Genomic DNA, 24,170 nt, shown 5'->3' with positions numbered 1-24,170 from the left:
ACTAGTGCTGTAAAAACCACGCCAAGAAGAATGTGGCACAGCCCCAAAATTACTACTTCTACAACTGTCTTCTTTGGGCGAACCTTAATGCTGGTGATGTAGGCCTCATCTCTAGGAAGCTGGCTAAAATTAGGGTTAGGCTTGGGGCTGGCATTCAGAGATCTAAAGTGCCTCTAGATCCAGGGGCATTAGTGCTATAAAAACCACGCCAAGAAGACTGTGGCACAGCCCCAAAATTACTACTTCCACAACTGTCTTATTTGGGCGAACGTTAATGCTGGTGTTTTAGGCCGCATCTCGAGGGAGCTGCCTGAAAGTAGGGTTAGGGCTTGCATGAAGATATCTATCATGACTCCAGCTCCAGGGGCACTAGTGCTGTAAAAGGCATGCCAAGAGGAATGTGGCACAGCACCAATATTACTCCTTAAACACCTTTCTTATTTGGGCTAGCCTTAGTGCTGGTAATAAAAGCCTCAGCTCTAGGGCGCTGGCTAAAATTAGGGTTAGGGTTAGGGTTAGCATACAGAGATCTAAAATGACTCTAGTTCCAGGGGCACTAGTGCTGTAAAAGGCATGCCAAGAGGAATGTGGCACAACAATAATATTGCTCCTTCCAGAGCTTTCTCAGTTGGGAAAGACTTAATGCGAATGAGGATAGCCTTATCTCTATGGAGATGGCTAAAATGAAGGTTAGGGTTAGCATTCAGAGATCTACAATGACTCTAGCTCCACGGGCACTAGTGCTGTAAAAACCACGCCAAGAAGAATGTGGCACAGCACCAAAATTACTACTTCTACAACTGTCTTATTTGGGCGAACCTTAATGCTGGTGATGCAGGCCTCATCTCTAGGAAGCTGGCTAAAATTAGGGTTAGGCTTGGGGCTGGCATTCAGAGATCTAAAGTGCCTCTACATCCAGGGGCATTAGTGCTATAAAAACCACGCCAAGAAGACTGTGGCACAGCCCCAAAATTACTACTTCCACAACTGTCTGATTTGGGCGAACGTTAATGCTGGTGTTTTAGGCCGCATCTCGAGGGAGCTGCCTGAAAGTAGGGTTAGGGCTTGCATGAAGATATCTATCATGACTCCAGCTCCAGGGGCACTAGTGCTGTAAAAGGCATCCCAAGAGGAATGTGACACAGCACCAATATTACTCCTTAAACACCTTTCTTATTTGGGCTAGCCTTAGTGCTGGTAATAAAAGCCTCAACTCTAGGGCGCTGGCTAAAATTAGGGTTAGGGTTAGGGTTAGCATACAGAGATCTAAAATGACTCTAGTTCCAGGGGCACTAGTGCTGTAAAAGGCATGCCAAGAGGAATGTGGCACAACAATAATATTGCTCCTTCCAGAGCTTTCTCAGTTGGGAAAGACTTAATGCGAATGAGCATAGCCTTATCTCTATGGAGATGGCTAAAATGAAGGTTAGGGTTAGCATTCAGAGATCTACAATGACTCTAGCTCCAGGGGCACTAGTGCTGTAAAAACCACGCCAAGAAGAATGTGGCACAGCCCCAAAATTACTACTTCTACAACTGTCTTATTTGGGCGAACCTTAATGCTGGTGATGTAGGCCTCATCTCTAGGAAGCTGGCTAAAATTAGGGTTAGGCTTGGGGCTGGCATTCAGAGATCTAAAGTGCCTCTACATCCAGGGGCATTAGTGCTATAAAAACCACGCCAAGAAGACTGTGGCACAGCCCCAAAATTACTACTTCCACAACTGTCTGATTTGGGCGAACGTTAATGCTGGTGTTTTAGGCCGCATCTCGAGGGAGCTGCCTGAAAGTAGGGTTAGGGCTTGCATGAAGATATCTATCATGACTCCAGCTCCAGGGGCACTAGTGCTGTAAAAGGCATGCCAAGAGGAATGTGGCACAGCACCAATATTACTCCTTAAACACCTTTCTTATTTGGGCTAGCCTTAGTGCTGGTAATAAAAGCCTCAACTCTAGGGCGCTGGCTAAAATTAGGGTTAGGGTTAGGGTTAGCATACAGAGATCTAAAATGACTCTAGTTCCAGGGGCACTAGTGCTGTAAAAGGCATGCCAAGAGGAATGTGGCACAACAATAATATTGCTCCTTCCAGAGCTTTCTCAGTTGGGAAAGACTTAATGCGAATGAGGATAGCCTTATCTCTATGGAGATGGCTAAAATGAAGGTTAGGGTTAGCATTCAGAGATCTACAATGACTCTAGCTCCAGGGGCACTAGTGCTGTAAAAACCACGCCAAGAAGAATGTGGCCCAGCCCCAAAATTACTACTTCTACAACTGTCTTATTTGGGCGAACCTTAATGCTGGTGATGTAGGCCTCATCTCTAGGAAGCTGGCTAAAATTAGGGTTAGGCTTGGGGCTGGCATTCAGAGATCTAAAGTGCCTGTAGATCCAGGGGCATTAGTGCTATAAAAACCACGCCAAGAAGACTGTGGCACAGCCCCAAAATTACTACTTCCACAACTGTCTTATTTGGGCGAACGTTAATGCTGGTGTTTTAGGCCGCATCTCGAGGGAGCTGCCTGAAAGTAGGGTTAGGGCTTGCATGAAGATATCTATCATGACTCCAGCTCCAGGGGCACTAGTGCTGTAAAAGGCATGCCAAGAGGAATGTGGCACAGCACCAATATTACTCCTTAAACACCTTTCTTATTTGGGCTAGCCTTAGTGCTGGTAATAAAAGCCTCAACTCTAGGGCGCTGGCTAAAATTAGGGTTAGGGTTAGGGTTAGCATACAGAGATCTAAAATGACTCTAGTTCCAGGGGCACTAGTGCTGTAAAAGGCATGCCAAGAGGAATGTGGCACAACAATAATATTGCTCCTTCCAGAGCTTTCTCAGTTGGGAAAGACTTAATGCGAATGAGGATAGCCTTATCTCTATGGAGATGGCTAAAATGAAGGTTAGGGTTAGCATTCAGAGATCTACAATGACTCTAGCTCCAGGGGCACTAGTGCTGTAAAAAACACGCCAAGAAGAAAGTGGCACAGCCCCAAAATTACTACTTCTACAACTGTCTTATTTGGGCGAACCTTAATGCTGGTGATGTAGGCCTCATCTCTAGGAAGCTGGCTAAAATTAGGGTTAGGCTTGGGGCTGGCATTCAGAGATCTAAAGTGCCTCTAGATCCAGGGGCATTAGTGCTATAAAAACCACGCCAAGAAGACTGTGGCACAGCCCCAAAATCACTACTTCCACAACTGTCTGATTTGGGCGAACGTTAATGCTGGTGTTTTAGGCCGCATCTCGAGGGAGTTGCCTGAAAGTAGGGTTAGGGCTTGCATGAAGATATCTATCATGACTCCAGCTCCAGGGGCACTAGTGCTGTAAAAGGCATGCCAAGAGGAATGTGACACAGCACCAATATTACTCCTTAAACACCTTTCTTATTTGGGCTAGCCTTAGTGCTGGTAATAAAAGCCTCAACTCTAGGGCGCTGGCTAAAATTAGGGTTAGGGTTAGGGTTAGCATACAGAGATCTAAAATGACTCTAGTTCCAGGGGCACTAGTGCTGTAAAAGGCATGCCAAGAGGAATGTGGCACAACAATAATATTGCTCCTTCCAGAGCTTTCTCAGTTGGGAAAGACTTAATGCGAATGAGCATAGCCTTATCTCTATGGAGATGGCTAAAATGAGGGTTAGGGTTAGCATTCAGAGATCTACAATGACTCTAGCTCCAGGGGCACTAGTGCTGTAAAAACCACGCCAAGAAGAATGTGGCACAGCCCCAAAATTACTACTTCTACAACTGTCTTATTTGGGCGAACCTTAATGCTGGTGATGTAGGCCTCATCTCTAGGAAGCTGGCTAAAATTAGGGTTAGGCTTGGGGCTGGCATTCAGAGATCTAAAGTGCCTCTAGATCCAGGGGCATTAGTGCTATAAAAACCACGCCAAGAAGACTGTGGCACAGCCCCAAAATCACTACTTCCACAACTGTCTGATTTGGGCGAACGTTAATGCTGGTGTTTTAGGCCGCATCTCGAGGGAGCTGCCTGAAAGTAGGGTTAGGGCTTGCATGAAGATATCTATCATGACTCCAGCTCCAGGGGCACTAGTGCTGTAAAAGGCATCCCAAGAGGAATGTGACACAGCACCAATATTACTCCTTAAACACCTTTCTTATTTGGGCTAGCCTTAGTGCTGGTAATAAAAGCCTCAACTCTAGGGCGCTGGCTAAAATTAGGGTTAGGGTTAGGGTTAGCATACAGAGATCTAAAATGACTCTAGTTCCAGGGGCACTAGTGCTGTAAAAGGCATGCCAAGAGGAATGTGGCACAACAATAATATTGCTCCTTCCAGAGCTTTCTCAGTTGGGAAAGACTTAATGCGAATGAGCATAGCCTTATCTCTATGGAGATGGCTAAAATGAGGGTTAGGGTTAGCATTCAGAGATCTACAATGACTCTAGCTCCAGGGGCACTAGTGCTGTAAAAACCACGCCAAGAAGAATGTGGCCCAGCCCCAAAATTACTACTTCTACAACTGTCTTCTTTGGGCGAACCTTAATGCTGGTGATGTAGGCCTCATCTCTAGGAAGCTGGCTAAAATTAGGGTTAGGCTTGGGGCTGGCATTCAGAGATCTAAAGTGCCTCTAGATCCAGGGGCATTAGTGCTATAAAAACCACGCCAAGAAGACTGTGGCACAGCCCCAAAATTACTACTTCCACAACTGTCTGATTTGGGCGAACGTTAATGCTGGTGTTTTAGGCCGCATCTCGAGGGAGCTGCCTGAAAGTAGGGTTAGGGCTTGCATGAAGATATCTATCATGACTCCAGCTCCAGGGGCACTAGTGCTGTAAAAGGCATGCCAAGAGGAATGTGACACAGCACCAATATTACTCCTTAAACACCTTTCTTATTTGGGCTAGCCTTAGTGCTGGTAATAAAAGCCTCAACTCTAGGGCGCTGGCTAAAATTAGGGTTAGGGTTAGGGTTAGCATACAGAGATCTAAAATGACTCTAGTTCCAGGGGCACTAGTGCTGTAAAAGGCATGCCAAGAGGAATGTGGCACAACAATAATATTGCTCCTTCCAGAGCTTTCTCAGTTGGGAAAGACTTAATGCGAATGAGGATAGCCTTATCTCTATGGAGATGGCTAAAATGAGGGTTAGGGTTAGCATTCAGAGATCTACAATGACTCTAGCTCCAGGGGCACTAGTGCTGTAAAAACCACGCCAAGAAGAATGTGGCACAGCCCCAAAATTACTACTTCTACAACTGTCTTCTTTGGGCGAACCTTAATGCTGGTGATGTAGGCCTCATCTCTAGGAAGCTGGCTAAAATTAGGGTTAGGCTTGGGGCTGGCATTCAGAGATCTAAAGTGCCTCTACATCCAGGGGCATTAGTGCTATAAAAACCACGCCAAGAAGACTGTGGCACAGCCCCAAAATTACTACTTCCACAACTGTCTTATTTGGGCGAACGTTAATGCTGGTGTTTTAGGCCGCATCTCGAGGGAGCTGCCTGAAAGTAGGCTTAGGGCTTGCATGAAGATATCTATCATGACTCCAGCTCCAGGGGCACTAGTGCTGTAAAAGGCATGCCAAGAGGAATGTGGCACAGCACCAATATTACTCCTTAAACACCTTTCTTATTTGGGCTAGCCTTAGTGCTGGTAATAAAAGCCTCAACTCTAGGGCGCTGGCTAAAATTAGGGTTAGGGTTAGGGTTAGCATACAGAGATCTAAAATGACTCTAGTTCTAGGGGCACTAGTGCTGTAAAAGGCATGCCAAGATGAATGTGGCACAACAATTATATTGCTCCTTCCAGAGCTTTCTCAGTTGGGAAAGACTTAATGCGAATGAGGATAGCCTTATCTCTATGGAGATGGCTAAAATGAAGGTTAGGGTTAGCATTCAGAGATCTACAATGACTCTAGCTCCAGGGGCACTAGTGCTGTAAAAAACACGCCAAGAAGAAAGTGGCACAGCCCCAAAATTACTACTTCTACAACTGTCTTATTTGGGCGAACCTTAATGCTGGTGATGTAGGCCTCATCTCTAGGAAGCTGGCTAAAATTAGGGTTAGGCTTGGGGCTGGCATTCAGAGATCTAAAGTGCCTCTAGATCCAGGGGCATTAGTGCTATAAAAACCACGCCAAGAAGACTGTGGCACAGCCCCAAAATCACTACTTCCACAACTGTCTGATTTGGGCGAACGTTAATGCTGGTGTTTTAGGCCGCATCTCGAGGGAGCTGCCTGAAAGTAGGGTTAGGGCTTGCATGAAGATATCTATCATGACTCCAGCTCCAGGGGCACTAGTGCTGTAAAAGGCATGCCAAGAGGAATGTGACACAGCACCAATATTACTCCTTAAACACCTTTCTTATTTGGGCTAGCCTTAGTGCTGGTAATAAAAGCCTCAACTCTAGGGCGCTGGCTAAAATTAGGGTTAGGGTTAGGGTTAGCATACAGAGATCTAAAATGACTCTAGTTCCAGGGGCACTAGTGCTGTAAAAGGCATGCCAAGAGGAATGTGGCACAACAATAATATTGCTCCTTCCAGAGCTTTCTCAGTTGGGAAAGACTTAATGCGAATGAGCATAGCCTTATCTCTATGGAGATGGCTAAAATGAGGGTTAGGGTTAGCATTCAGAGATCTACAATGACTCTAGCTCCAGGGGCACTAGTGCTGTAAAAACCACGCCAAGAAGAATGTGGCCCAGCCCCAAAATTACTACTTCTACAACTGTCTTCTTTGGGCGAACCTTAATGCTGGTGATGTAGGCCTCATCTCTAGGAAGCTGGCTAAAATTAGGGTTAGGCTTGGGGCTGGCATTCAGAGATCTAAAGTGCCTCTAGATCCAGGGGCATTAGTGCTATAAAAACCACGCCAAGAAGACTGTGGCACAGCCCCAAAATTACTACTTCCACAACTGTCTGATTTGGGCGAACGTTAATGCTGGTGTTTTAGGCCGCATCTCGAGGGAGCTGCCTGAAAGTAGGGTTAGGGCTTGCATGAAGATATCTATCATGACTCCAGCTCCAGGGGCACTAGTGCTGTAAAAGGCATGCCAAGAGGAATGTGACACAGCACCAATATTACTCCTTAAACACCTTTCTTATTTGGGCTAGCCTTAGTGCTGGTAATAAAAGCCTCAACTCTAGGGCGCTGGCTAAAATTAGGGTTAGGGTTAGGGTTAGCATACAGAGATCTAAAATGACTCTAGTTCCAGGGGCACTAGTGCTGTAAAAGACATGCCAAGAGGAATGTGGCACAACAATAATATTGCTCCTTCCAGAGCTTTCTCAGTTGGGAAAGACTTAATGCGAATGAGGATAGCCTTATCTCTATGGAGATGGCTAAAATGAGGGTTAGGGTTAGCATTCAGAGATCTACAATGACTCTAGCTCCAGGGGCACTAGTGCTGTAAAAACCACGCCAAGAAGAATGTGGCACAGCCCCAAAATTACTACTTCTACAACTGTCTTCTTTGGGCGAACCTTAATGCTGGTGATGTAGGCCTCATCTCTAGGAAGCTGGCTAAAATTAGGGTTAGGCTTGGGGCTGGCATTCAGAGATCTAAAGTGCCTCTACATCCAGGGGCATTAGTGCTATAAAAACCACGCCAAGAAGACTGTGGCACAGCCCCAAAATTACTACTTCCACAACTGTCTTATTTGGGCGAACGTTAATGCTGGTGTTTTAGGCCGCATCTCGAGGGAGCTGCCTGAAAGTAGGGTTAGGGCTTGCATGAAGATATCTATCATGACTCCAGCTCCAGGGGCACTAGTGCTGTAAAAGGCATGCCAAGAGGAATGTGGCACAGCACCAATATTACTCCTTAAACACCTTTCTTATTTGGGCTAGCCTTAGTGCTGGTAATAAAAGCCTCAACTCTAGGGCGCTGGCTAAAATTAGGGTTAGGGTTAGGGTTAGCATTCAGAGATCTACAATGACTCTAGCTCTAGGGGCACTAGTGCTGTAAAAAACACGCCAAGAAGAAAGTGGCACAGCCGCAAAATTACTACTTCTACAACTGTCTTATTTGGGCGAACCTTAATGCTGGTGATGTAGGCCTCATCTCTAGGAAGCTGGCTAAAATTAGGGTTAGGCTTGGGGCTGGCATTCAGAGATCTAAAGTGCCTCTACATCCAGGGGCATTAGTGCTATAAAAACCACGCCAAGAAGACTGTGGCACAGCCCCAAAATTACTACTTCCACAACTGTCTGATTTGGGCGAACGTTAATGCTGGTGTTTTAGGCCGCATCTCGAGGGAGCTGCCTGAAAGTAGGGTTAGGGCTTGCATGAAGATATCTATCATGACTCCAGCTCCAGGGGCACTAGTGCTGTAAAAGGCATGCCAAGAGGAATGTGACACAGCACCAATATTACTCCTTAAACACCTTTCTTATTTGGGCTAGCCTTAGTGCTGGTAATAAAAGCCTCAACTCTAGGGCGCTGGCTAAAATTAGGGTTAGGGTTAGGGTTAGCATACAGAGATCTAAAATGACTCTAGTTCCAGGGGCACTAGTGCTGTAAAAGGCATGCCAAGAGGAATGTGGCACAACAATAATATTGCTCCTTCCAGAGCTTTCTCAGTTGGGAAAGACTTAATGCGAATGAGCATAGCCTTATCTCTATGGAGATGGCTAAAATGAGGGTTAGGGTTAGCATTCAGAGATCTACAATGACTCTAGCTCCAGGGGCACTAGTGCTGTAAAAACCACGCCAAGAAGAATGTGGCCCAGCCCCAAAATTACTACTTCTACAACTGTCTTCTTTGGGCGAACCTTAATGCTGGTGATGTAGGCCTCATCTCTAGGAAGCTGGCTAAAATTAGGGTTAGGCTTGGGGCTGGCATTCAGAGATCTAAAGTGCCTCTACATCCAGGGGCATTAGTGCTATAAAAACCACGCCAAGAAGACTGTGGCACAGCCCCAAAATTACTACTTCCACAACTGTCTTATTTGGGCGAACGTTAATGCTGGTGTTTTAGGCCGCATCTCGAGGGAGCTGCCTGAAAGTAGGCTTAGGGCTTGCATGAAGATATCTATCATGACTCCAGCTCCAGGGGCACTAGTGCTGTAAAAGGCATGCCAAGAGGAATGTGGCACAGCACCAATATTACTCCTTAAACACCTTTCTTATTTGGGCTAGCCTTAGTGCTGGTAATAAAAGCCTCAACTCTAGGGCGCTGGCTAAAATTAGGGTTAGGGTTAGGGTTAGCATTCAGAGATCTACAATGACTCTAGCTCCAGGGGCACTAGTGCTGTAAAAAACTCGCCAAGAAGAAAGTGGCACAGCCGCAAAATTACTACTTCTACAACTGTCTTATTTGGGCGAACCTTAATGCTGGTGATGTAGGCCTCATCTCTAGGAAGCTGGCTAAAATTAGGGTTAGGCTTGGGGCTGGCATTCAGAGATCTAAAGTGCCTCTACATCCAGGGGCATTAGTGCTATAAAAACCACGCCAAGAAGACTGTGGCACAGCCCCAAAATTACTACTTCCACAACTGTCTGATTTGGGCGAACGTTAATGCTGGTGTTTTAGGCCGCATCTCGAGGGAGCTGCCTGAAAGTAGGGTTAGGGCTTGCATGAAGATATCTATCATGACTCCAGCTCCAGGGGCACTAGTGCTGTAAAAGGCATGCCAAGAGGAATGTGACACAGCACCAATATTACTCCTTAAACACCTTTCTTATTTGGGCTAGCCTTAGTGCTGGTAATAAAAGCCTCAACTCTAGGGCGCTGGCTAAAATTAGGGTTAGGGTTAGGGTTAGCATACAGAGATCTAAAATGACTCTAGTTCCAGGGGCACTAGTGCTGTAAAAGGCATGCCAAGAGGAATGTGGCACAACAATAATATTGCTCCTTCCAGAGCTTTCTCAGTTGGGAAAGACTTAATGCGAATGAGCATAGCCTTATCTCTATGGAGATGGCTAAAATGAGGGTTAGGGTTAGCATTCAGAGATCTACAATGACTCTAGCTCCAGGGGCACTAGTGCTGTAAAAACCACGCCAAGAAGAATGTGGCCCAGCCCCAAAATTACTACTTCTACAACTGTCTTCTTTGGGCGAACCTTAATGCTGGTGATGTAGGCCTCATCTCTAGGAAGCTGGCTAAAATTAGGGTTAGGCTTGGGGCTGGCATTCAGAGATCTAAAGTGCCTCTAGATCCAGGGGCATTAGTGCTATAAAAACCACGCCAAGAAGACTGTGGCACAGCCCCAAAATCACTACTTCCACAACTGTCTGATTTGGGCGAACGTTAATGCTGGTGTTTTAGGCCGCATCTCGAGGGAGCTGCCTGAAAGTAGGGTTAGGGCTTGCATGAAGATATCTATCATGACTCCAGCTCCAGGGGCACTAGTGCTGTAAAAGGCATGCCAAGAGGAATGTGACACAGCACCAATATTACTCCTTAAACACCTTTCTTATTTGGGCTAGCCTTAGTGCTGGTAATAAAAGCCTCAACTCTAGGGCGCTGGCTAAAATTAGGGTTAGGGTTAGGGTTAGCATACAGAGATCTAAAATGACTCTAGTTCCAGGGGCACTAGTGCTGTAAAAGGCATGCCAAGAGGAATGTGGCACAACAATAATATTGCTCCTTCCAGAGCTTTCTCAGTTGGGAAAGACTTAATGCGAATGAGCATAGCCTTATCTCTATGGAGATGGCTAAAATGAGGGTTAGGGTTAGCATTCAGAGATCTACAATGACTCTAGCTCCAGGGGCACTAGTGCTGTAAAAACCACGCCAAGAAGAATGTGGCCCAGCCCCAAAATTACTACTTCTACAACTGTCTTCTTTGGGCGAACCTTAATGCTGGTGATGTAGGCCTCATCTCTAGGAAGCTGGCTAAAATTAGGGTTAGGCTTGGGGCTGGCATTCAGAGATCTAAAGTGCCTCTAGATCCAGGGGCATTAGTGCTATAAAAACCACGCCAAGAAGACTGTGGCACAGCCCCAAAATTACTACTTCCACAACTGTCTGATTTGGGCGAACGTTAATGCTGGTGTTTTAGGCCGCATCTCGAGGGAGCTGCCTGAAAGTAGGGTTAGGGCTTGCATGAAGATATCTATCATGACTCCAGCTCCAGGGGCACTAGTGCTGTAAAAGGCATGCCAAGAGGAATGTGACACAGCACCAATATTACTCCTTAAACACCTTTCTTATTTGGGCTAGCCTTAGTGCTTGTAATAAAAGCCTCAACTCTAGGCCGCTGGCTAAAATTAGGGTTAGGGTTAGGGTTAGCATACAGAGATCTAAAATGACTCTAGTTCCAGGGGCACTAGTGCTGTAAAAACCACGCCAAGAAGAATGTGGCACAACAATAATATTGCTCCTTCCAGAGCTTTCTCAGTTGGGAAAGACTTAATGCGAATGAGGATAGCCTTATCTCTATGGAGATGGCTAAAATGAAGGTTAGGGTTAGCATTCAGAGATCTACAATGACTCTAGCTCCAGGGGCACTAGTGCTGTAAAAAACACGCCAAGAAGAAAGTGGCACAGCCCCAAAATTACTACTTCTACAACTGTCTTATTTGGGCGAACCTTAATGCTGGTGATGTAGGCCTCATCTCTAGGAAGCTGGCTAAAATTAGGGTTAGGCTTGGGGCTGGCATTCAGAGATCTAAAGTGCCTCTACATCCAGGGGCATTAGTGCTATAAAAACCACGCCAAGAAGACTGTGGCACAGCCCCAAAATTACTACTTCCACAACTGTCTGATTTGGGCGAACGTTAATGCTGGTGTTTTAGGCCGCATCTCGAGGGAGCTGCCTGAAAGTAGGGTTAGGGCTTGCATGAAGATATCTATCATGACTCCAGCTCCAGGGGCACTAGTGCTGTAAAAGGCATGCCAAGAGGAATGTGACACAGCACCAATATTACTCCTTAAACACCTTTCTTATTTGGGCTAGCCTTAGTGCTGGTAATAAAAGCCTCAACTCTAGGGCGCTGGCTAAAATTAGGGTTAGGGTTAGGGTTAGCATACAGAGATCTAAAATGACTCTAGTTCCAGGGGCACTAGTGCTGTAAAAGGCATGCCAAGAGGAATGTGGCACAACAATAATATTGCTCCTTCCAGAGCTTTCTCAGGTGGGAAAGACTTAATGCGAATGAGGATAGCCTTATCTCTATGGAGATGGCTAAAATGAAGGTTAGGGTTAGCATTCAGAGATCTACAATGACTCTAGCTCCAGGGGCACTAGTGCTGTAAAAAACACGCCAAGAAGAAAGTGGCACAGCCCCAAAATTACTACTTCTACAACTGTCTTATTTGGGCGAACCTTAATGCTGGTGATGTAGGCCTCATCTCTAGGAAGCTGGCTAAAATTAGGGTTAGGCTTGGGGCTGGCATTCAGAGATCTAAAGTGCCTCTACATCCAGGGGCATTAGTGCTATAAAAACCACGCCAAGAAGACTGTGGCACAGCCCCAAAATCACTACTTCCACAACTGTCTGATTTGGGCGAACGTTAATGCTGGTGTTTTAGGCCGCATCTCGAGGGAGCTGCCTGAAAGTAGGGTTAGGGCTTGCATGAAGATATCTATCATGACTCCAGCTCCAGGGGCACTAGTGCTGTAAAAGGCATGCCAAGAGGAATGTGACACAGCACCAATATTACTCCTTAAACACCTTTCTTATTTGGGCTAGCCTTAGTGCTGGTAATAAAAGCCTCAACTCTAGGGCGCTGGCTAAAATTAGGGTTAGGGTTAGGGTTAGCATACAGAGATCTAAAATGACTCTAGTTCCAGGGGCACTAGTGCTGTAAAAGGCATGCCAAGAGGAATGTGGCACAACAATAATATTGCTCCTTCCAGAGCTTTCTCAGTTGGGAAAGACTTAATGCGAATGAGGATAGCCTTATCTCTATGGAGATGGCTAAAATGAGGGTTAGGGTTAGCATTCAGAGATCTACAATGACTCTAGCTCCAGGGGCACTAGTGCTGTAAAAACCACGCCAAGAAGAATGTGGCACAGCCCCAAAATTACTACTTCTACAACTGTCTTCTTTGGGCGAACCTTAATGCTGGTGATGTAGGCCTCATCTCTAGGAAGCTGGCTAAAATTAGGGTTAGGCTTGGGGCTGGCATTCAGAGATCTAAAGTGCCTGTAGATCCAGGGGCATTAGTGCTATAAAAACCACGCCAAGAAGACTGTGGCACAGCCCCAAAATTACTACTTCCACAACTGTCTTATTTGGGCGAACGTTAATGCTGGTGTTTTAGGCCGCATCTCGAGGGAGCTGCCTGAAAGTAGGGTTAGGGCTTGCATGAAGATATCTATCATGACTCCAGCTCCAGGGGCACTAGTGCTGTAAAAGGCATGCCAAGAGGAATGTGGCACAGCACCAATATTACTCCTTAAACACCTTTCTTATTTGGGCTAGCCTTAGTGCTGGTAATAAAAGCCTCAACTCTAGGGCGCTGGCTAAAATTAGGGTTAGGGTTAGGGTTAGCATACAGAGATCTAAAATGACTCTAGTTCCAGGGGCACTAGTGCTGTAAAAGGCATGCCAAGAGGAATGTGGCACAACAATAATATTGCTCCTTCCAGAGCTTTCTCAGTTGGGAAAGACTTAATGCGAATGAGGATAGCCTTATCTCTATGGAGATGGCTAAAATGAAGGTTAGGGTTAGCATTCAGAGATCTACAATGACTCTAGCTCCAGGGGCACTAGTGCTGTAAAAAACACGCCAAGAAGAAAGTGGCACAGCCCCAAAATTACTACTTCTACAACTGTCTTATTTGGGCGAACCTTAATGCTGGTGATGTAGGCCTCATCTCTAGGAAGCTGGCTAAAATTAGGGTTAGGCTTGGGGCTGGCATTCAGAGATCTAAAGTGCCTCTACATCCAGGGGCATTAGTGCTATAAAAACCACGCCAAGAAGACTGTGGCACAGCCCCAAAATTACTACTTCCACAACTGTCTGATTTGGGCGAACGTTAATGCTGGTGTTTTAGGCCGCATCTCGAGGGAGCTGCCTGAAAGTAGGGTTAGGGCTTGCATGAAGATATCTATCATGACTCCAGCTCCAGGGGCACTAGTGCTGTAAAAGGCATGCCAAGAGGAATGTGGCACAGCACCAATATTACTCCTTAAACACCTTTCTTATTTGGGCTAGCCTTAGTGCTGGTAATAAAAGCCTCAACTCTAGGGCGCTGGCTAAAATTAGGGTTAGGGTTAGGGTTAGCATACAGAGATCTAAAATGACTCTAGTTCCAGGGGCACTAGTGCTGTAAAAGGCATGCCAAGAGGAATGTGGCACAACAATAATATTGCTCCTTCCAGAGCTTTCTCAGTTGGGAAAGACTTAATGCGAATGAGCATAGCCTTATCTCTATGGAGATGGCTAAAATGAGGGTTAGGGTTAGCATTCAGAGATCTACAATGACTCTAGCTCCAGGGGCACTAGTGCTGTAAAAACCACGCCAAGAAGAATGTGGCACAGCCCCAAAATTACTACTTCTACAACTGTCTTCTTTGGGCGAACCTTAATGCTGGTGATGTAGGCCTCATCTCTAGGAAGCTGGCTAAAATTAGGGTTAGGCTTGGGGCTGGCATTCAGAGATCTAAAGTGCCTCTACATCCAGGGGCATTAGTGCTATAAAAACCACGCCAAGAAGACTGTGGCACAGCCCCAAAATTACTACTTCCACAACTGTCTGATTTGGGCGAACGTTAATGCTGGTGTTTTAGGCCGCATCTCGAGGGAGCTGCCTGAAAGTAGGGTTAGGGCTTGCATGAAGATATCTATCATGACTCCAGCTCCAGGGGCACTAGTGCTGTAAAAGGCATGCCAAGAGGAATGTGGCACAGCACCAATATTACTCCTTAAACACCTTTCTTATTTGAGCTAGCCTTAGTGCTGGTAATAAAAGCCTCAACTCTAGGGCGCTGGCTAAAATTAGGGTTAGGGTTAGGGTTAGCATACAGAGATCTAAAATGACTCTAGTTCCAGGGGCACTAGTGCTGTAAAAGGCATGCCAAGAGGAATGTGGCACAACAATAATATTGCTCCTTCCAGAGCTTTCTCAGTTGGGAAAGACTTAATGCGAATGAGGATAGCCTTATCTCTATGGAGATGGCTAAAATGAGGGTTAGGGTTAGCATTCAGAGATCTACAATGACTCTAGCTCCAGGGGCACTAGTGCTGTAAAAACCACGCCAAGAAGAATGTGGCACAGCCCCAAAATTACTACTTCTACAACTGTCTTCTTTGGGCGAACCTTAATGCTGGTGATGTAGGCCTCATCTCTAGGAAGCTGGCTAAAATTAGGGTTAGGCTTGGGGCTGGCATTCAGAGATCTAAAGTGCCTCTACATCCAGGGGCATTAGTGCTATAAAAACCACGCCAAGAAGACTGTGGCACAGCCCCAAAATTACTACTTCCACAACTGTCTGATTTGGGCGAACGTTAATGCTGGTGTTTTAGGCCGCATCTCGAGGGAGCTGCCTGAAAGTAGGGTTAGGGCTTGCATGAAGATATCTATCATGACTCCAGCTCCAGGGGCACTAGTGCTGTAAAAGGCATGCCAAGAGGAATGTGGCACAGCACCAATATTACTCCTTAAACACCTTTCTTATTTGGGCTAGCCTTAGTGCTGGTAATAAAAGCCTCAACTCTAGGGCGCTGGCTAAAATTAGGGTTAGGGTTAGGGTTAGCATACAGAGATCTAAAATGACTCTAGTTCCAGGGGCACTAGTGCTGTAAAAGGCATGCCAAGAGGAATGTGGCACAACAATAATATTGCTCCTTCCAGAGCTTTCTCAGTTGGGAAAGACTTAATGCGAATGAGGATAGCCTTATCTCTATGGAGATGGCTAAAATGAAGGTTAGGGTTAGCATTCAGAGATCTACAATGACTCTAGCTCCAGGGGCACTAGTGCTGTAAAAAACACGCCAAGAAGAAAGTGGCACAGCCCCAAAATTACTACTTCTACAACTGTCTTATTTGGGCGAACCTTAATGCTGGTGATGTAGGCCTCATCTCTAGGAAGCTGGCTAAAATTAGGGTTAGGCTTGGGGCTGGCATTCAGAGATCTAAAGTGCCTCTACATCCAGGGGCATTAGTGCTATAAAAACCACGCCAAGAAGACTGTGGCACAGCCCCAAAATTACTACTTCCACAACTGTCTGGTTTGGGCGAACGTTAATGCTGGTGTTTTAGGCCGCATCTCGAGGGAGCTGCCTGAAAGTAGGGTTAGGGCTTGCATGAAGATATCTATCATGACTCCAGCTCCAGGGGCACTAGTGCTGTAAAAGGCATGCCAAGAGGAATGTGGCACAGCACCAATATTACTCCTTAAACACCTTTCTTATTTGGGCTAGCCTTAGTGCTGGTAATAAAAGCCTCAACTCTAGGGCGCTGGCTAAAATTAGGGTTAGGGTTAGGGTTAGCATACAGAGATCTAAAATGACTCTAGTTCCAGGGGCACTAGTGCTGTAAAAGGCATGCCAAGAGGAATGTGGCACAACAATAATATTGCTCCTTCCAGAGCTTTCTCAGTTGGGAAAGACTTAATGCGAATGAGCATAGCCTTATCTCTATGGAGATGGCTAAAATGAGGGTTAGGGTTAGCATTCAGAGATCTACAATGACTCTAGCTCCAGGGGCACTAGTGCTGTAAAAACCACGCCAAGAAGAATGTGGCACAGCCCCAAAATTACTACTTCTACAACTGTCTTCTTTGGGCGAACCTTAATGCTGGTGATGTAGGCCTCATCTCTAGGAAGCTGGCTAAAATTAGGGTTAGGCTTGGGGCTGGCATTCAGAGATCTAAAGTGCCTCTAGATCCAGGGGCATTAGTGCTATAAAAACCACGCCAAGAAGACTGTGGCACAGCCCCAAAATTACTACTTCCACAACTGTCTGATTTGGGCGAACGTTAATGCTGGTGTTTTAGGCCGCATCTCGAGGGAGCTGCCTGAAAGTAGGGTTAGGGCTTGCATGAAGATATCTATCATGACTCCAGCTCCAGGGGCACTAGTGCTGTAAAAGGCATGCCAAGAGGAATGTGGCACAGCACCAATATTACTCCTTAAACACCTTTCTTATTTGGGCTAGCCTTAGTGCTGGTAATAAAAGCCTCAACTCTAGGGCGCTGGCTAAAATTAGGGTTAGGGTTAGGGTTAGCATACAGAGATCTAAAATGACTCTAGTTCCAGGGGCACTAGTGCTGTAAAAGGCATGCCAAGAGGAATGTGGCACAACAATAATATTGCTCCTTCCAGAGCTTTCTCAGTTGGGAAAGACTTAATGCGAATGAGGATAGCCTTATCTCTATGGAGATGGCTAAAATGAAGGTTAGGGTTAGCATTCAGAGATCTACAATGACTCTAGCTCCAGGGGCACTAGTGCTGTAAAAACCACGCCAAGAAGAATGTGGCACAGCCCCAAAATTACTACTTCTACAACTGTCTTCTTTGGGCGAACCTTAATGCTGGTGATGTAGGCCTCATCTCTAGGAAGCTGGCTAAAATTAGGGTTAGGCTTGGGGCTGGCATTCAGAGATCTAAAGTGCCTCTACATCCAGGGGCATTAGTGCTATAAAAACCACGCCAAGAAGACTGTGGCACAGCCCCAAAATTACTACTTCCACAACTGTCTGATTTGGGCGAACGTTAATGCTGGTGTTTTAGGCCGCATCTCGAGGGAGCTGCCTGAAAGTAGGGTTAGGGCTTGCATGAAGATATCTATCATGACTCCAGCTCCAGGGGCACTAGTGCTGTAAAAGGCATGCCAAGAGGAATGTGGCACAGCACCAATATTACTCCTTAAACACCTTTCTTATTTGGGCTAGCCTTAGTGCTGGTAATAAAAGCCTCAACTCTAGGGCGCTGGCTAAAATTAGGGTTAGGGTTAGGGTTAGCATACAGAGATCTAAAATGACTCTAGTTCCAGGGGCACTAGTGCTGTAAAAGGCATGCCAAGAGGAATGTGGCACAACAATAATATTGCTCCTTCCAGAGCTTTCTCAGTTGGGAAAGACTTAATGCGAATGAGGATAGCCTTATCTCTATGGAGATGGCTAAAATGAAGGTTAGGGTTAGCATTCAGAGATCTACAATGACTCTAGCTCCAGGGGCACTAGTGCTGTAAAAAACACGCCAAGAAGAAAGTGGCACAGCCCCAAAATTACTACTTCTACAACTGTCTTATTTGGGCGAACCTTAATGCTGGTGATGTAGGCCTCATCTCTAGGAAGCTGGCTAAAATTAGGGTTAGGCTTGGGGCTGGCATTCAGAGATCTAAAGTGCCTGTAGATCCAGGGGCATTAGTGCTATAAAAACCACGCCAAGAAGACTGTGGCACAGCCCCAAAATTACTACTTCCACAACTGTCTGATTTGGGCGAACGTTAATGCTGGTGTTTTAGGCCGCATCTCGAGGGAGCTGCCTGAAAGTAGGGTTAGGGCTTGCATGAAGATATCTATCATGACTCCAGCTCCAGGGGCACTAGTGCTGTAAAAGGCATGCCAAGAGGAATGTGGCACAGCACCAATATTACTCCTTAAACACCTTTCTTATTTGGGCTAGCCTTAGTGCTGGTAATAAAAGCCTCAACTCTAGGGCGCTGGCTAAAATTAGGGTTAGGGTTAGGGTTAGCATACAGAGATCTAAAATGACTCTAGTTCCAGGGGCACTAGTCCTGTAAAAGGCATGCCAAGAGGAATGTGGCACAACAATAATATTGCTCCTTCCAGAGCTTTCTCAGTTGGGAAAGACTTAATGCGAATGAGGATAGCCTTATCTCTATGGAGATGGCTAAAATGAGGGTTAGGGTTAGCATTCAGAGATCTACAATGACTCTAGCTCCAGGGGCACTAGTGCTGTAAAAACCACGCCAAGAAGAATGTGGCACAGCCCCAAAATTACTACTTCTACAACTGTCTTATTTGGGCGAACCTTAATGCTGGTGATGTAGGCCTCATCTCTAGGAAGCTGGCTAAAATTAGGGTTAGGCTTGGGGCTGGCATTCAGAGATCTAAAGTGCCTCTACATCCAGGGGCATTAGTGCTATAAAAACCACGCCAAGAAGACTGTGGCACAGCCCCAAAATTACTACTTCCACAACTGTCTGATTTGGGCGAACGTTAATGCTGGTGTTTTAGGCCGCATCTCTAGGGAGCTGCCTGAAAGTAGGGTTAGGGCTTGCATGAAGATATCTATCATGACTCCAGCTCCAGGGGCACTAGTGCTGTAAAAGGCATCCCAAGAGGAATGTGGCACAGCACCAATATTACTCCTTAAACACCTTTCTTATTTGGGCTAGCCTTAGTGCTGGTAATAAAAGCCTCAACTCTAGGGCGCTGGCTAAAATTAGGGTTAGGGTTAGGGTTAGCATACAGAGATCTAAAATGACTCTAGTTCCAGGGGCACTAGTGCTGTAAAAGGCATGCCAAGAGGAATGTGGCACAACAATAATATTGCTCCTTCCAGAGCTTTCTCAGTTGGGAAAGACTTAATGCGAATGAGGATAGCCTTATCTCTATGGAGATGGCTAAAATGAGGGTTAGGGTTAGCATTCAGAGATCTACAATGACTCTAGCTCCAGGGGCACTAGTGCTGTAAAAACCACGCCAAGAAGAATGTGGCACAGCCCCAAAATTACTACTTCTACAACTGTCTTCTTTGGGCGAACCTTAATGCTGGTGATGTAGGCCTCATCTCTAGGAAGCTGGCTAAAATTAGGGTTAGGCTTGGGGCTGGCATTCAGAGATCTAAAGTGCCTCTAGATCCAGGGGCATTAGTGCTATAAAAACCACGCCAAGAAGACTGTGGCACAGCCCCAAAATTACTACTTCCACAACTGTCTGATTTGGGCGAACGTTAATGCTGGTGTTTTAGGCCGCATCTCGAGGGAGCTGCCTGAAAGTAGGGTTAGGGCTTGCATGAAGATATCTATCATGACTCCAGCTCCAGGGGCGCTAGTGCTGTAAAAGGCATCCCAAGAGGAATGTGACACAGCACCAATATTACTCCTTAAACACCTTTCTTATTTGGGCTAGCCTTAGTGCTGGTAATAAAAGCCTCAACTCTAGGGCGCTGGCTAAAATTAGGGTTAGGGTTAGGGTTAGCATACAGAGATCTAAAATGACTCTAGTTCCAGGGGCACTAGTGCTGTAAAAGGCATGCCAAGAGGAATGTGGCACAACAATAATATTGCTCCTTCCAGAGCTTTCTCAGTTGGGAAAGACTTCATGCGAATGAGGATAGCCTTATCTCTATGGAGATGGCTAAAATGAGGGTTAGGGTTAGCATTCAGAGATCTACAATGACTCTAGCTCCAGGGGCACTAGTGCTGTAAAAACCACGCCAAGAAGAATGTGGCACAGCCCCAAAATTACTACTTCTACAACTGTCTTATTTGGGCGAACCTTAATGCTGGTGATGTAGGCCTCATCTCTAGGAAGCTGGCTAAAATTAGGGTTAGGCTTGGGGCTGGCATTCAGAGATCTAAAGTGCCTCTACATCCAGGGGCATTAGTGCTATAAAAACCACGCCAAGAAGACTGTGGCACAGCCCCAAAATTACTACTTCCACAACTGTCTGATTTGGGCGAACGTTAATGCTGGTGTTTTAGGCCGCATCTCGAGGGAGCTGCCTGAAAGTAGGGTTAGGGCTTGCATGAAGATATCTATCATGACTCCAGCTCCAGGGGCACTAGTGCTGTAAAAGGCATCCCAAGAGGAATGTGACACAGCACCAATATTACTCCTTAAACACCTTTCTTATTTGGGCTAGCCTTAGTGCTGGTAATAAAAGCCTCAACTCAAGGGCGCTGGCTAAAATTAGGGTTAGGGTTAGGGTTAGCATACAGAGATCTAAAATGACTCTAGTTCCAGGGGCACTAGTGCTGTAAAAGGCATGCCAAGAGGAATGTGGCACAACAATAATATTGCTCCTTCCAGAGCTTTCTCAGTTGGGAAAGACTTAATGCGAATGAGGATAGCCTTATCTCTATGGAGATGGCTAAAATGAGGGTTAGGGTTAGCATTCAGAGATCTACAATGACTCTAGCTCCAGGGGCACTAGTGCTGTAAAAACCACGCCAAGAAGAATGTGGCACAGCCCCAAAATTACTACTTCTACAACTGTCTTATTTGGGCGAACCTTAATGCTGGTGATGTAGGCCTCATCTCTAGGAAGCTGGCTAAAATTAGGGTTAGGCTTGGGGCTGGCATTCAGAGATCTAAAGTGCCTCTACATCCAGGGGCATTAGTGCTATAAAAACCACGCCAAGAAGACTGTGGCACAGCCCCAAAATTACTACTTCCACAACTGTCTGATTTGGGCGAACGTTAATGCTGGTGTTTTAGGCCGCATCTCGAGGGTGCTGCCTGAAAGTAGGGTTAGGGCTTGCATGAAGATATCTATCATGACTCCAGCTCCAGGGGCACTAGTGCTGTAAAAGGCATCCCAAGAGGAATGTGGCACAGCACCAATATTACTCCTTAAACACCTTTCTTATTTGGGCTAGCCTTAGTGCTGGTAATAAAAGCCTCAACTCTAGGGCGCTGGCTAAAATTAGGGTTAGGGTTAGGGTTAGCATACAGAGATCTAAAATGACTCTAGTTCCAGGGGCACTAGTGCTGTAAAAGGCATGCCAAGAGGAATGTGGCACAACAATAATATTGCTCCTTCCAGAGCTTTCTCAGTTGGGAAAGACTTAATGCGAATGAGGATAGCCTTATCTCTATGGAGATGGCTAAAATGAAGGTTAGGGTTAGCATTCAGAGATCTACAATGACTCTAGCTCCAGGGGCACTAGTGCTGTAAAAAACACGCCAAGAAGAAAGTGGCACAGCCCCAAAATTACTACTTCTACAACTGTCTTATTTGGGCGAACCTTAATGCTGGTGATGTAGGCCTCATCTCTAGGAAGCTGGCTAAAATTAGGGTTAGGCTTGGGGCTGGCATTCAGAGATCTAAAGTGCCTCTACATCCAGGGGCATTAGTGCTATAAAAACCACGCCAAGAAGACTGTGGCACAGCCCCAAAATTACTACTTCCACAACTGTCTGATTTGGGCGAACGTTAATGCTGGTGTTTTAGGCCGCATCTCGAGGGAGCTGCCTGAAAGTAGGGTTAGGGCTTGCATGAAGATATCTATCATGACTCCAGCTCCAGGGGCACTAGTGCTGTAAAAGGCATGCCAAGAGGAATGTGGCACAGCACCAATATTACTCCTTAAACACCTTTCTTATTTGGGCTAGCCTTAGTGCTGGTAATAAAAGCCTCAACTCTAGGGCGCTGGCTAAAATTAGGGTTAGGGTTAGGGTTAGCATACAGAGATCTAAAATGACTCTAGTTCCAGGGGCACTAGTGCTGTAAAAGGCATGCCAAGAGGAATGTGGCACAACAATAATATTGCTCCTTCCAGAGCTTTCTCAGTTGGGAAAGACTTAATGCGAATGAGGATAGCCTTATCTCTATGGAGATGGCTAAAATGAGGGTTAGGGTTAGCATTCAGAGATCTACAATGACTCTAGCTCCAGGGGCACTAGTGCTGTAAAAACCACGCCAAGAAGAATGTGGCACAGCCCCAAAATTACTACTTCTACAACTGTCTTATTTGGGCGAACCTTAATGCTGGTGATGTAGGCCTCATCTCTAGGAAGCTGGCTAAAATTAGGGTTAGGCTTGGGGCTGGCATTCAGAGATCTAAAGTGCCTCTACATCCAGGGGCATTAGTGCTATAAAAACCACGCCAAGAAGACTGTGGCACAGCCCCAAAATTACTACTTCCACAACTGTCTGATTTGGGCGAACGTTAATGCTGGTGTTTTAGGCCGCATCTCTAGGGAGCTGCCTGAAAGTAGGGTTAGGGCTTGCATGAAGATATCTATCATGACTCCAGCTCCAGGGGCACTAGTGCTGTAAAAGGCATCCCAAGAGGAATGTGGCACAGCACCAATATTACTCCTTAAACACCTTTCTTATTTGGGCTAGCCTTAGTGCTGGTAATAAAAGCCTCAACTCTAGGGCGCTGGCTAAAATTAGGGTTAGGGTTAGGGTTAGCATACAGAGATCTAAAATGACTCTAGTTCCAGGGGCACTAGTGCTGTAAAAGGCATGCCAAGAGGAATGTGGCACAACAATAATATTGCTCCTTCCAGAGCTTTCTCAGTTGGGAAAGACTTAATGCGAATGAGGATAGCCTTATCTCTATGGAGATGGCTAAAATGAGGGTTAGGGTTAGCATTCAGAGATCTACAATGACTCTAGCTCCAGGGGCACTAGTGCTGTAAAAACCACGCCAAGAAGAATGTGGCACAGCCCCAAAATTACTACTTCTACAACTGTCTTCTTTGGGCGAACCTTAATGCTGGTGATGTAGGCCTCATCTCTAGGAAGCTGGCTAAAATTAGGGTTAGGCTTGGGGCTGGCATTCAGAGATCTAAAGTGCCTCTAGATCCAGGGGCATTAGTGCTATAAAAACCACGCCAAGAAGACTGTGGCACAGCCCCAAAATTACTACTTCCACAACTGTCTGATTTGGGCGAACGTTAATGCTGGTGTTTTAGGCCGCATCTCGAGGGAGCTGCCTGAAAGTAGGGTTAGGGCTTGCATGAAGATATCTATCATGACTCCAGCTCCAGGGGCGCTAGTGCTGTAAAAGGCATCCCAAGAGGAATGTGACACAGCACCAATATTACTCCTTAAACACCTTTCTTATTTGGGCTAGCCTTAGTGCTGGTAATAAAAGCCTCAACTCTAGGGCGCTGGCTAAAATTAGGGTTAGGGTTAGGGTTAGCATACAGAGATCTAAAATGACTCTAGTTCCAGGGGCACTAGTGCTGTAAAAGGCATGCCAAGAGGAATGTGGCACAACAATAATATTGCTCCTTCCAGAGCTTTCTCAGTTGGGAAAGACTTCATGCGAATGAGGATAGCCTTATCTCTATGGAGATGGCTAAAATGAGGGTTAGGGTTAGCATTCAGAGATCTACAATGACTCTAGCTCCAGGGGCACTAGTGCTGTAAAAACCACGCCAAGAAGAATGTGGCACAGCCCCAAAATTACTACTTCTACAACTGTCTTATTTGGGCGAACCTTAATGCTGGTGATGTAGGCCTCATCTCTAGGAAGCTGGCTAAAATTAGGGTTAGGCTTGGGGCTGGCATTCAGAGATCTAAAGTGCCTCTACATCCAGGGGCATTAGTGCTATAAAAACCACGCCAAGAAGACTGTGGCACAGCCCCAAAATTACTACT

This window comes from Lathamus discolor, chromosome 5 (assembly GCF_037157495.1).
Source record: "Lathamus discolor isolate bLatDis1 chromosome 5, bLatDis1.hap1, whole genome shotgun sequence".
Taxonomy (NCBI): Eukaryota; Metazoa; Chordata; class Aves; order Psittaciformes; family Psittacidae; genus Lathamus; species Lathamus discolor.
This window is presented reverse-complemented; position numbering follows the sequence as displayed.